We start from the raw sequence: 14667 nt of genomic DNA, 5'->3' as shown, positions 1-14667 counted from the left end.
GGCTCCTCCGTCTTTATGTTACTCCACGCCAGACTGGCATCAGTCAGCCGGGTTTCGGCACCACACGATGACTAAGCTCAAATTAAAGTGCCAGTGATCACATGCAAGCTCGCCACATCTGTCTGAAGACTCCCCGACTAACGGTAGACCGCTGGAGCCGGAGTGGAGCCCTCCCTAGACAGCTGCCCCCGGGGGGGGCAAGCGTGCTTCATGTTCCACCAGCGCTCCACCAAACAGTAATTTAGTTCCTTTGAGGTCGCTTCGACAGACTAACATAAAAGACGGGCGAAGTATCAAAGAGCATCTGCAGTTTTTTTTTCTTCTTTCTGTGACATGACGACAGGGAAGATCTTTTTTTTATTTTGTATGCGTCATTATGCAGAAATATGAATATACAAGTGCTCCATTCGAGAGGCTTGAAAGGGTTTAGCGCAAACATCTTCTTTTTTTGTGTGCATGCTTATTTGTTCAAATGAAAAGGTGTATAAGGTTTCCATGTTACACTTGGATTACTGTCTGCTCGGTGATACGCTGGATGCTGACACATTTGTTTTGAATCAAGGGGCCACTAAAAACGGTAGTTGTAAACGGCTAGCATCACTCAACCTTTGTGCCCCTTTCATTAAAATCATTTGCCGAATTTAGGCTGTAAAAGCAAATGCAGCGATTGCTGGCATGAGGCTTCAATTAGAGTTACGACGAGCGGTGGGGGCCACGCGGGGGATCTGTGTGTGTGTGTGTGTTCGGGCATACACTCCAAGCGGATGTGTGGCAATATGTTTCCCATGATTTGACATGTCCTCAAAACACCTGTGACAGACAGTTGGAGAAATGCGATGAATCTCTTCTGATGAGGACGAATGTTCGTGTAGCAGCTTGATCGTCTGTTATTTTCATCTGCATGTGTGAGTGGACGCCTCGGGCGGCTTGCTCTTTCATAAGCAACTCGGTTTTTATATGGCAAGTAATCCGAATGTGCGATTAAATGTGCCTTTGGTAAATACCGTGATGAGCGTTCAGCCTCTGGATTTAAATATTACACTGAAAAAAACCTGAAAAACAAGAAGCTTTCATTCATTTTCTCTGCAAAAGAAGCGCTGGATGGTTGCACAATGCTCATCCACGTGAATTTGCATTAATAAAACAACAAAAACTAGAATGGGCACTCGGTAGAGTGCATACATTCGCATATCACAAGATTGGGCATTGAATTATGAACATGTTGGCATTAGTTGCATGCCAATTGGATAAAAATAGACCGTGCTAAGGTAAAAAGAAGAATTTGACCTTTCCATGACCATGACCTTGACCTTTGACCCGATCGATCCCAAAATCTAATCAAATGGTCCCCGGATAATAACCAATCATCCCACCAAATTTCATGCGATTCGGTTTAAAACTTTTTGTGTTATGCGAGGAACACGCATACAAATAAATAAATACACAGCGATCAAAACATAACCTTCCGCATTTTCAATGCGACGGTAATGAGTTTCCACTCAGGTGCATCATCTGAATTCTGTTGATTTTTGGTGTAATTTCAGATAAAAATGCCTTCGTTGAGGTTAAAGATACTAATCTGGCTCGTTTCTCCTCAGGAAGATGGTGCAGAAACCGTCTTATTGATGTATCACTGGTTGAAATCAGGAACATACATGGTTACGGTGACAGTAATGAAAAGGGCAACATGTACTGCAGATCTCGGATGATCCATGCTTGCGGTTTCTTGATTTCATGATCAGGTTCTGGCCTTTGCATTAGCACAGTCAGCCTTTGGCATTTTAGCATTTAAGAAATCATGTGCCTGTCAACAACAATTCTGAATGTTGATGTCATTGGAAATGAGATATCCCAAAGTACCCGTGGGATTAAAAAACAAACATAGTCATGCAAAGTGGAGAGGGAGTATTACTTATGTTCAAAGCCTCGAGGCCGAGGAATCCCACCTGAGTAATCCATCAGTGTGTGATGTGACGCAATGTACATTTTATCAATGCTTCTCAGTTAATATTCAGAGCAGCTGCATCACCTGGAGCCCGACAAGAATAAACACGGCGCGGGACTCCTGTTGACGCTTGAATCCCATCCAGCATGCACACGGGATGCCGAAGAGCGACTGAAGAAGACGAAGGGGAGGGGGGTAAAAGTTGAAAGATAAGTGAGGAAAATAAGTGAGGAGTGAGAAAAGACAGATCAAGATACGAATGTTTATGTTATGCTATTTGAGTGGAGAAAGACATCTAGATACGAATAGTCCGATCCCACATGAGGTTTATGACACCGTGTGACTTTATTCTCGTGCTCATTACTCCAGTTTCACTACATGTTTGTTTTATGCTATTTTAATGCTCTGAATATCACATTTAGTACGCCACTTATGTAGTTTTTTTAATCCCAAATCATGATTTTTTCCTGAACTAAGTAGGTTTGTTTTCTCAACCTAACTTAGTATGTTCACCATCTTTTCCTCAACCTAACCGATTAGTTTTGTTGCCCAGGATTTGAATGAAAGGAAGACACATCGGTTGACAGGCTGGCCAATAATTCACTCAACGGCGGTGTGATGACAGTTCTTTGATGATACGTTCACCCTGGGGGAACACCGCTGTCTATATAGTCTGATGTGAGTCAGGGATTACATTTTTTTTTTTTTTTGCGATACAGAAATAGAGATTGAGAGATACAAATTGTTGTGCGTGTGTATAAATATATATATATATATATATATATATATGTATAATTATACACACGTGTATAATATATATATATATATATATGTATATATACATATATATATATATATATGTATATATATATATTTATATATGTTTATATATATATGTATATATATATATATATATATTTATATATATATGTATACTGGACTGTCTCAGAAAATTAGAATATTGTGATAAAGTTCTTTATTTTCTGTAATGCAATTTAAAAAACCAAAATGTCATGCATTCTGGATTAATTACAAATCAACTGAAATATTGCAAGCCTTTTATTCTTTTAATATTGCTGATTATGGCTTACAGCTTAAGAAAACTCTAAAATCCTATCTCATAAAATGTTAATATTTCCTCAGACCAAGTAAAAAAGATGTATAACAGCTGAGTGTTTGTCAAGGCTCAGGAAACCCTTGCAGGTGTTTCGAGTTAATTAGACAAGTCAAGTGATTTGTTTAATACCCTACTAGTATACTTTTTCATGATATTCTAATATTTAGAGATAGGATATTTGAGTTTTCTTAAGCTGTAAGCCATAATCAGCAATAAATCAGAATAAAAGGCTTGCAATATTTCAGTTGATTTGTAATGAATCCAGAATGCATGACATTTTTGTTTTTTTAATTGCATTACAGAAAATAAAGAACTTCATCACAATATTCTAATTTTCTGAGACAGTCCTGTATATACATATTTATATATAAATATGACTGGACTGCATGTGTATAAATATATATATATACATATATATATGTATGTATAATTATACACACGTGTATAATATATATATGTATATATACATATTTATATGTATATATATATTTATATATATATATGTATATATACATATTTATATATAAATATGACTGGACTGCGTGTGTATAAATATATATATATACATATATATATGTATGTATAATTATACACACGTGTATAATATATATATATATATATATATATATGTATATATATATGTATATATACATATTTATATATAAATATGACTGGACTGCTTGTCCTGTATATATATATATATATATATATATACAGGACAAGAAGGTTGAACGAGATCTGGTCAATGAGATAAATAAATTAAATAAATATTGACAGCAGAATAGTTCCAACACAAGAAGAGAGATACCTCGAGGTGTTTGATAACCGGTTTTGTGGCGGGACTTTTAGATGATTCCCTCTAAATAAATTAATTCTCGGCAGTACCAGTTACTGAGTCGCTCTCCAGCAACAGTTGAAGACGTTTGTTCCCCTGAGAACAACTGCAACCATGGCGATGAGTCGCATCAGTGTCTTTTCCAGGAATCTGAGTAATTAAGGAACCATTTGCACGAAGAAATCTATACATTTGACTTTCTATAATATCCTTGTATTTATGTGATGGGTATTCAGTCAGAAAACAGGAATCTGGGGTTATTATGAAACAACAGGTCATGGAGGTCAAAGGTCACTGACCTTACAATATCTCACTGACACATGATGCAATCCAGATCAGTTTACACTGACATAATAAGTACATAATCTGTATGATTTAAAGGTGTATTACACAAAAAAGGCACTGATATACATGGATGTATCACTGAACAGATCATATCACCAAAAAGACGCATTATAATCAGTGGAAGACCCAAAATGACGACAAAGAAAAATAAAAATAACTGCAAGGAGACTCAAAAAAAACCTCGTACTGACTGAAATGGGTAAATTCTTTTAATTTTTTTCTTTAAATCATTTTCTTTTAAGTTTTTTACAAGTTACACCAGACAACAACAAAAAACAACGAATAAATAAAAATGACATCACACCATAATGACAACCAACTACACGAACAATCAGACAAGGACCAAAAAATGTATAAAGAATAAAAGAAATAAAAACCTCATATATGAATCAAACATCATCCTCCATATTGAACATACTATAACCTACAATAAAAGTCTTTTTTTTTTAAAGACACAAATGCAAGAAGCAGGCAAAACAACCACAGAGAAAGAAATACGACAAAAAGACACAAATTAATAGAAATAGACGAACTAAAAAAGAGACACAACCCCTCACACAGGTGCGACAGGTTGCATCACCTGAACTGCACGCGCTGCAGCCGTAAGGGCACACGAGAGGGTGGTGCAGGTGCATGCACAGTACATCGTTGGCTCCTCCATCCATCCGACATATACATACAGTAACGCCGTGTGGCCAGGCCAAAGAGATGATGAAGATGAACACCGGCCACAAACTGTTCACCCCCCTTCCACAGCAGGCAGGCGGGCGCATAGTATCTGGCCGCACACAAACAGACTGAGGACAGCTTCTTTCAGTCAGCATCAGGCTGCTGAACAAGGACTGAGACCCTCATTAACACTACACATAACGACTACAAAGAGACTTACAAATCAATTATAGAGGTATTTTTCTCGTCTGTACCCAGGGGCCCATTGTCTCATACTACGCCCATCATCAGATCATCAATGCATGTTGTCTGGTGCATTCCAGGATAAAAAAAAAATTATTACCTTGAAATCCTCCCTGAGAACTTCTTCTAAACATGGACACAAATATCAGAGTTAAAGGGAAGTATGCACACATTTATAAATCCATTGATTTGCCTCAGCTCTGGTTGTTCATCGGGTATCAAGTATAAACTGTCTGACGGAGCAATGCATGAATTAAACAGGGTCACTTTTACTGTGTTATTAATTTAACACATGCAAGATATGCACAAATGACTCATTTGGTCATTTAGAAGGAAAGCATTTGAACCATGGAGAACTCGCCTGCAGTCAGTGTGGACAACCAGGGAAATACTAGTAACTAATTACGCTTTCATTTGAATTTTTACATTTTGATTTCCTTTATTATTTAAATTCTTAAACGTAATAATGTCCTGCTATGTTATTGTATTGTATATATGTCAACCTGTCTGCTGCTGCGTCAAGAAATGTCCCCCTGGGGATGGATGAAGTCACATCTTATCTTTATCTAATTTTAACTTCTGTAAAACCAAAGTAACTCTGAAACAGATGTTTTGTTGTTGTTAACTGTTGACTGTTTGAAATGTATGTATTCATTCATCACTATTACTGTCGGACAAAAGAGACACACTTATTTTCGATTTTCTGTATGTTCAACATTAGAAAATTGACAAAGATAACTTTGAACTTTGAACTTTTTCACACACTGGTATAAATGTAATACACATACTGATGTGTTGAGGCTACTTTCAGTGGTGATACCCTTCGGTGTATCCTTCCTCCTTAACGATGGGCGTCCCCCATTGTGATGAATGAGTTTAGAGAGAATGTTATGAAGGCATAACCTGATCAATGTATCAATTCATAGAGCTTTTTGACAGCTGTCAGGGTTCTCCATCAATGAGGCAGCTTCATGTGATGACATGTCTGAAGACGCTTAATGGCGTATAGAGTTTGATTTGGTTTCTATTGTGAACGACCAGGCACGTGTACAAGCATTTTGGGGGCCAGGTCTCAAACCCCAAAAAAAGGGCACCCATCGGCAAAATGATTTATGAAATTCCAAATAATAATAAATAAACAACACAGCAGGGTATTTTAAGCTTATATATTTATTTTTGTTAACAGACTAAATAAAAATAAAAAATGAATAACAGCCAAAAACAGACAAAACAAAGCCATATTGTATCACCAAATGCAATACAAAATATTCTAACTTAAAACTTATCGTTCAGAACGGCTGCTAATTTTTTTTTAAAAGACGTGAAATTACAGAAGAAACGGGATGAATTAGGTTTGAACTGAATGTCTGTTTGAAGCTCGAAGTGCAAGTTGTTGCGTTTCAACTCTTTAACCCTCCTGTTACCTTCACATTTACTGACATATTTTACCCTCGGGGTCAATTTGACCCCAGCAATTAAAACCTCCAGAAAATTATTAGAATTAATATTGTTTCCCAAGTTTAAGTGTGAGGTACTTTATGTTTGTTTGTTGACTACCTAAATAGCCCTTTAAATATATAAAAAAGTTGATATTTCTTATATGTTTGACGCAGTGAAAAACAGCCTGGGGTCAAATTGACCCCAAAGAACACCGACATTAAACATTGAATGGGATCAAATTGACCCTAAAGGTAACAGGAGGGTTAAACAATAATGTTTTCATGTTGACGATATCATTTTAAATGAACTTAGGGCGCTTATCCATTTCACACACTTAGTTGTGGTGACTCACTGTCGTGGTCAGGGGCCATTTGACTGTCTTGTGTTCTTAGTCACGCTCCCTGACAATGGCGGCGCCTAACGCCTCTCACTCCACGACAATGCGGCTCTTATCTGGGCTGAATGGAGCCTCATTAGAAGCCCCTCTGATCTCTGATGTGTGTGTCTATGCAGGAATGCCCGCAGACGTCATCACGCGTTACGTTCCGCCGCCGAGACAAAAGATGGAGTTGATTGACTCGTTTGTTTTTACACGCTTTTTTTTCCGAGGCCAGCTGTTGAAAAAAAAAGAGTCTCCGGCGTCATCCGCGTGACAACTTTCACGCGCCGATCGACGCCGACGATGGAGACGGCAAAGTCTGATCGGTAACCGCTGGCGACGCGTCGAGGGCAGCTGACGTACGAGGCCGTTGAAGCGGAGCGGCGGCGCGTTGGTGTCGTGGCAGGCCCGTCTTTCAATCAGGAGGTTGGCGGTTCAATCCCCGTCCGAGTCGATGTGCCCTTCAGCAAGACCCTTAAGTTGCTCCCTGTAGCTGCGTCTCTGAGGAATGAATGTAACATGATTGTAAGTTGCTCTGGATATAAGTAATGTAATCAAACAGATCTGTCACCATGTGACCTCTAGCAGATGGGATTTTGTATTAAACCTCAACATGGTGAGGAGCACCCGCGGTCCAATGATGTCACCTGCAGGTGAAAGTTGCACTGTCGTTTTTCTTTTCGGGATCTCCTCCTTTATTGCCCTGTGTCACCATTACATAATAACAACCGTCTGAATAGAGACTTATACCGACTTTATTGGCCATACACGGTGGCCCTATATCCCTTACCTGTGGTGAAAAGTGCTCAGGCTCTATTGTACCTGCAGATATAGAGAGAGCGAGGACCCCCCCCCCCCCCCCCCCCACGTCGGTGATCGGGTGTCCTGCGCGTCTCGTGTTTCCTTCAGGGAAACCCTGGTATCTCTCGGTTTGGCCGGCATTATGTGTGACTTCCTGTCTGCGGCGGGGATACGACTGCAGGACCTCTCCGGGGACACGGCGGCAATTGTCCTCCTCTTTGGTTTCCGTTCTTTTCTTCTCGTTCGGCTGTCGCCGTCGTCGCCGTTGTTGTTGTTTTTGAACAAGGCGGTGTGCAGGTGCATGTGTGTGTGTGTGTGTGTGTGTGTGAAAATAATAAGGCTCAGTGTTGAATATTGTAGCACTTTGTTATAACTCGTGATTTTTCTGTATTTTAGTGAAGCCGGTATTCAATTTCAATTCAATTAGGTTCATTTTATAACATCACAAATTACAAATTTGCCTCAGAGGGCTTTACAACATGTACACGTATACGACATCCCTGACCTTTGACCTCACATCGGATCAGGAAAAACTCCCCAAAAAATAGAAAAAACACTTTCACGAAGGAAAAAAAGGGAAGAAACCTCCCCAGTATGTGATACATCACTCCATAGAGGAACTACACAACAGCGAGAGAATCCTTTGGCAGCCTGGTTTACAACATCATAAAAACACACGCGATTATTTGTTAGCATCTGCAGCGTGAAACACTGGAGCTGATGTCGTACCCCTAAAAAATTGTAACTTCCACGTCGATGGTGTGACAGACAGGTGCCACGAATACACTAACAGATGATTATATATATTTAACTTCTTTATTCCGGACTCATGGGTCCATAAAACAACAAATACAACAACAATATATAAAACACAATACAATACGAGGACACGGGTCCAACCATTGCAGCGAAAAAGTCACTCGTGATTAATAAACATACAAACACTTGTTCCATTTTAGATATAAAATGATATATGATTGATTGGTTTATCTTGTACTTTTCAGTGCTCAATGCAACCATTGCGCAACACCACCACAATGGAAATGAATGACGCTCATCCCGCCTGTCTCCACTTGGCGTAAAGTGATCCAATGCATGACGTGAGGTCCATCAACATCAAACACACGTCATATAAAGTCTTTTCAGTGCAGATTTCCACCCGGCGAAGAAAAGGCCGCCTATGGAAAACACAAGGAGGGGATTTTTCCACTAAAAATAATGTAACTTTGTACGACACGCAGAGCGCTTTCAACCCAAACCACAATACAGCCGAGTAATGAACAACACATTCAGCGAGTGCTGCGGCGTCAACACGGAGCTATAAATCAGAAGTGCTGCGGAGGCATTAATCCACTTTGGGATATAGACGATAGCTCTCAACAAAGATTTTCTTGGCTAAAATCTAATCAATGCCAGCAGGTTGAATCTTAAATAAAATGTCATTTTGTGATCGCACTTCATCCCTCTTTTACATCCAGAGTCTCTGTCGGCTTCGCAAGCTGCGGCAGGTTGACTGGCACTCTGTGGAAATGTTGGATTAAAGGCGGTTTTGCCCGGGGGCAAATGGAAAAGGACTGTGGGATTGTGATTATAACGTTTATCTCGCTGCTGGATAACAGGTAGGCCTACTAAGAGTACGGGCGAGTAACACACTCAGTGTGGATGTCATGAATGGGGGCTCGACGTAAGGGGGCACTCTCGGAGTCTAATGGACTCTATCTTTGCAATTAATCTCATTTATCGCTGTTACTTTGCTTGTATTAGGTAATACCTCATTCGAATGCACGTGTGTTTAATTTCAACCCATCATCCGTAGATGAATACGTTCTTTCAAATACAAGTCCCTTTCTGTCCCGCCCGTGTAGAGAAGAAGAAGAAAAAAGGTTGTCATGTTTTCCTCAAGCCGAGAAAGCTGAGAGCGTCCGCATGGGACTCTGGCAAAAAGGTGAAACTCAAGACGATCCCTAGTTAGTGTAGCGTAGGTTAAAGCATCCTCCTTTCACAGCCGGGGGGGGGGGGGGGGGGGGACAAATAGGTTCCCACCGGCAGAGGAAGGTCAGCTCCCTCGGGACTCCACTGTTCTGAGAGAGAGAGAAAGAGAGAGAGAGAGAGAGAGAGGTGTGCTAGAAAAGAGTTTGTACTTGGGTCCGGAGTGAAGAGAAGGCCCCCACCCATAACCTCACAATCTGCCTCCGACATGCACACAACAACAGGCACCATCCCTCACGCTCACACACACACACACACACACACTGCATTAACCTGCTAATGGATCGACCCCTCCCCCCCCCATGTCCCCTTTGTTTCGGGGCACAGATCACTTTCCTCCGGCTCGATTGGAGAACAGCAGACGAGCCGCGTTCCCTCACACACCCATCAAAATGTTCAAGAATAGGTGAACAAGCGCTTCATGTGCATTGTGCTGTATGGGGGGGGGGGGGGGGTCGTCGTTGTCTCTTCCCAGGCGCAGCAGCTGTGGTCTGCATGGTTTCACTTGACACGGTTCCATATTTCGCACATGGCGCGTTTAAAAAAATGTAACTCTCCGTGCCAGCGACAAAATGCATCAACGGGATTATTTTCATGCCTGATTATATAATAATGTGTCCTCTGGAGCTGAAAGCGAAAGCAGACAGTGTTTTCTAAAAAAATATATGTTATGATAATGTCGTGACATTTATTATTTCTGCATGCACGGTCAAGTTTTACATTTTTGTAATTTTTTTTTAGGTTTACTGCAACAAAAAAAACCTTTTCAAGGTTCAGGCGACTAAAGGAAAGGAAAATATTGTAGTTTGAGTTCAAATAAGTATGTTTATAACTCTAACAAAATATTATTTGTGTCATTATTTAATAGGCTTGTTTACATGTTATTATTTTTCATTACTTACGCAACAAAAAACTACTTTTTAAGGTTTAGGCAACTAAAGTAGAGCAACCCTGTATCACAAAAATTACGTTCCCCCAGACCTAAAATACAATTTGCAGTTACGTTTGACTGAAACGTATTTCTCTCCAGATTACGTTTGTATTTGACGTATTATAATTACAAATACGTCTCTGATCAACGTATCTTTGCCGTTTGTTGTCTCTCTTTTCTACAATGCTGTTATGAATTGTAAAAAGCGTCCTCTAGTCTTATTTATTATTATGTTATATGTTGTTTCGCCTGCGTATTATGACAGCAATAGCGTTGTAACAGATCATATGAATTGGCGTGAAGACTTAGGCTACTGCTGGTGACTCCTTTATTTTCTTTCTTTAGGTGACAATACATTAATTAAAACTCGTAAACTATCACCACCTTAACAGAGTTAGTCCCATACGGGTCAACTATTAAACTTGTTATAAAATGCGCATCTGTCCGTAATCTATACCATAAAGCTCGCATTTTAACCTAAAAAAAGTGTGCTTCCTTTTAACCTTTCAAAATAAAAGTCTGATTTGTCTGTTAAGCGGAAGTAGTATAAAACGTCTATATTTATTCAAACACGACAATATAAAAGGCATACATCAAAATCAATAAGGAAAATGCTAAACAGTCAAACAATTCAAAACAATAAACCCTTCATGGCGTTATTTACAGGCGTGTTTACTTCTCATCAAACAAAAAGAGCAGGTACCCGGAAAAATCTGGGAAATAATTTGGGAATTGTTAATAAAACATGATTTACCCTTCAACTTCCACTGATATGCATGCAAAGTAATACATCGTTTCACACACACACACACACACACACACACACACACACACACACACACACACACACACACACACACACACTGACAGAAACACATAGACACTCACAAACGACTCTGCTTCTGTCTGGAGAGGGCTCAAGCAGATCACCAACTCCAGGCCCAAATCACCCCACTCCATTGAACAACGTGCTTCTGGCAGACGACCTCAATGAGTTCTACTGCCGCTTTGAAAGACAACGTAGCAGTCCTGAGGCCATCCCCCACAGCTCCATCAGCTCCATCAACAAGCCACAGACCATCAGCCCACCCTCCCCCAGCCCATCAGGGGCTCACACCTCTGTAGCACCCTCCACCTCCCCAGCGACGACCCTCGCCATCCTGGAGAGAGCCGTCAACAGGCTTAATGTTCTTTATCTTCATGTTTCGTCTCATATTTTTCATTGCCAACTTTTTTTGTGTAACGAGAACGCCAACGTGTGTTGAAATGTATTTACGCAGTTGGACGGTGGATGGATGACGACGGTGTTGACCGAAGAACTATAGGTGTCGTGTATTTCCTGGAGGGAGTGATAACTGGAATAAAACAAGTCAACGCGTGACACGGAGAGTGGTCTCCTGGGTGAAAGTCCTGTGTTTGTTTCACCCGTTCCACCTTAAGAATGTGGATTCTCTCGCTCTTCATTCGAGGTCAGCTGCTCTGCCCGTTTCTTAACGATGTGGACGGCTTTACATCGAAGGTGATTGGAAGCCTGGTGTGATGGGAATGTTATATATTCTTCATTGTATCCTCTTTGAAGCTATGTGAAAGAAATAATCACTCGTGGAGACAAATTATAAGAGAAGACAGGATGAAGAGTGATTGATGGGTGTTATAATTCCCAGGATCTTTCCTTTGAGTGTCCTCATCAAGGGATCTGATCACTGGATTTCTCATCGGACTCAAAGGACCTGAAAACGAAAGTCTCCTTCTGGAACCTTCTTCTTGTTTCCCTTAAATAAATGTTTATTAACTTCGCATTGAAAATGCGGAAGGTAATGTTTTGATTGCTGTGAATTTGTATTTGTGCGTGCGTGCGTGTTATTCGCATAAGTCAAAAAGTATTAAACCGAATCGCATGAAATTTTGTGGGATGATTGGTTATTATCCGGGGACCATTTGATTAGATTTTGGGAGCGATCGGGTCAAAGGTCAAGGTTAGGGTCATGAAAAGGTCAAAATCTTCTTTTTACCATAGCGCGGTCAATTTCTATCCAATTGGCATGCAACTAATGCCAAAATGTTCATAATTCAATGCCCAATCTTGTGATATGCGAAGGTATGCGCTCTACCGAGTGCCCGTTCTAGTTGACTCTTAAGTTTACCCTTGGCAGATTCCCGAGGGACTCCGTGTAACGGTGACTCTTCTCGCAAGAATAAAAGATTCCATAGACAAGTTCTGGTTCTTCGATATTCGTCATTTCAGTTCATAAAGGCTCGACATTGGGTGGGGATGAAATTTGCCGTCACACCGGCGAAACGGCGCCTCGATGCGTCGGCGTCGGCGACACAAGGCCAAACGGGCAGCGGCCACGTCGGTATTTGACGGGTTGGGAGCGAACGGGTGGAATTTGTTTTACCGTTCCCTTGGGCTTTAAACAGTGTGACGGTTATTTAGGTAATTTCACGCTTTGGGCTAATTAAATGCTGAAGTGTTTTTTTGGGGATCGAGTCGGGTTAAATCAAACCGCAACTCGTGTTGGCTCAGGTCTGAAATGTAAAGGCGACAATACGATAATACGATTCTGAAAATGATGCAGTTGATGAGTGTGTGCTCATCGAACCGCATTCAAACGGCTTTTATTAAATGTCACATAGTTCTTGGATGGCTCAAATGATTTTTTCCGGCTCAATAAGAAAAAGAGAAGAAAGAAAAGAAGAAGAAACAGTGTTCCAGATGCCGCTCTCTAAGCCTCTCAAAGGGAATCTGTTGCTCTGGAAACTCTTTGTGGATCTCTCCATTCAAGGGTCCGTGCCGTCTCCCCATTGATCTGAGCTGCTCCCTCGCTCTGACCTTTCATTTAGAGACAGATAATTTCTCTGTCCACAGACATGTGTGATGTTTGAGTGCGTGACGAATGCCCTTGATCCGCCCTGCCGAGGGATTCGGTGACAAACATGCTACCTCACGCCGGCGTCCGACTCCACAACGCCGCTTCAAAGAGAGAGAGGGAGAGAGAGAGACCACTATGGAGTTTCACATATATCCATCTTGTTTGGACTTCAGCTCGGGCGTTGTGTGTCGTGTTTAAATGTATTTGAGCAGGACTGTGTGTGTGTGTATGTGTGTGTGTCCCAACACATGACTGGTATACCAGTCTGTGTGTTGAATGAATGCCAATGATAAGGTCATTCAAAACAGAGCGCGCGGTCACAAGTTTCACCCCTAAAGTGGCCGAATGAGTACATCTCCGACCTTTCTGCCGCGATGCTCTTGAACGAGGCGGAGAACACTCAGCCGCTTGTTCTCTTTACGTTTGCTGAATACTCAAGATGGCGTGTAAATGCGCGAAGCAACGTGTTGTCAGAACGCCGGTGTCACGATGAGTCAAAACCGCCGCTTTCTTTGTAAAGTGCAACGGGGTCGGTGTGTTTTAAAAGTGCTCGTTTGATGGTCAGACAAGCGGCTAGAAATTCCACCCGCGACATTTCCGACACATCTGGATTCGGGAGTCTGCATCCCACAATGTATGTAACGTTCCAAAGAAATCAGAATAAGCCGAGCACAGCCGTTGGCCGGGTGTGAGAGTACGGAGAGCATTCAGACGCCTTTAAAATGTTCACTCTTTGTTTCATTGCAGCCATTTTCTAAAATCTAAAAAGTTCATTTTATTTCTCATTAATGTTCACTCAGCACTTCATCTTGACAGAAAAAAACAGACATGTAGAAATGTTTGTAAATTTATTAAAAAAGAAAAACTGAAATATCACATGGTCATATATTCAGACCCTTTGCTCAATATTGAGTAGCTATATAAATTAAATGCATTATTATTATGATTATTATTATTATTATTATCTTTAGGATGTTGTAATTGTGTTATATAAAGTGTTTTAAGTACCTTGAAAAGCGCTTTATAAATTAAATGTATTATTATTATTATTATTAATAATATTATATTATTATTATTAAAATGTATTATTATTGTTATTA

The sequence above is a fragment of the Pseudoliparis swirei genome, chromosome 6, assembly GCF_029220125.1.
Source record: "Pseudoliparis swirei isolate HS2019 ecotype Mariana Trench chromosome 6, NWPU_hadal_v1, whole genome shotgun sequence".
In the NCBI taxonomy this organism is placed as follows: domain Eukaryota; kingdom Metazoa; phylum Chordata; class Actinopteri; order Perciformes; family Liparidae; genus Pseudoliparis; species Pseudoliparis swirei.
The sequence above is the reverse complement of the archived record's forward strand: the minus strand, read 5'-3'. Positions refer to the sequence as shown.